Source organism: Penaeus monodon, chromosome 30 (genome assembly GCF_015228065.2).
Source record: "Penaeus monodon isolate SGIC_2016 chromosome 30, NSTDA_Pmon_1, whole genome shotgun sequence".
NCBI classification, from domain to species: Eukaryota; Metazoa; Arthropoda; class Malacostraca; order Decapoda; family Penaeidae; genus Penaeus; species Penaeus monodon.
The window spans coordinates 5,229,031-5,229,231 of record NC_051415.1 but is presented as its reverse complement, the minus strand read 5'-3'; positions in this window follow the sequence as shown (position 1 = coordinate 5,229,231).

Below are 201 nucleotides of genomic sequence, written 5' to 3'. Positions count from 1 at the left end.
TCTCGCTAATCACGAGTGTAAAATTTTCCTTTGGTGATTATTACTCAAGTGGTTTTGCATCTTGTGACGAGTGAACGAGGAATCTCATTTGCATATTAAGATGAGATGTACTATACCGTGTACGTCTACCGTGTGATATACTCCAGTGGCTTGTACCAGTGTCGTGTGTTGCAAATTTCTGTGCAATATTGAATCAGTTCT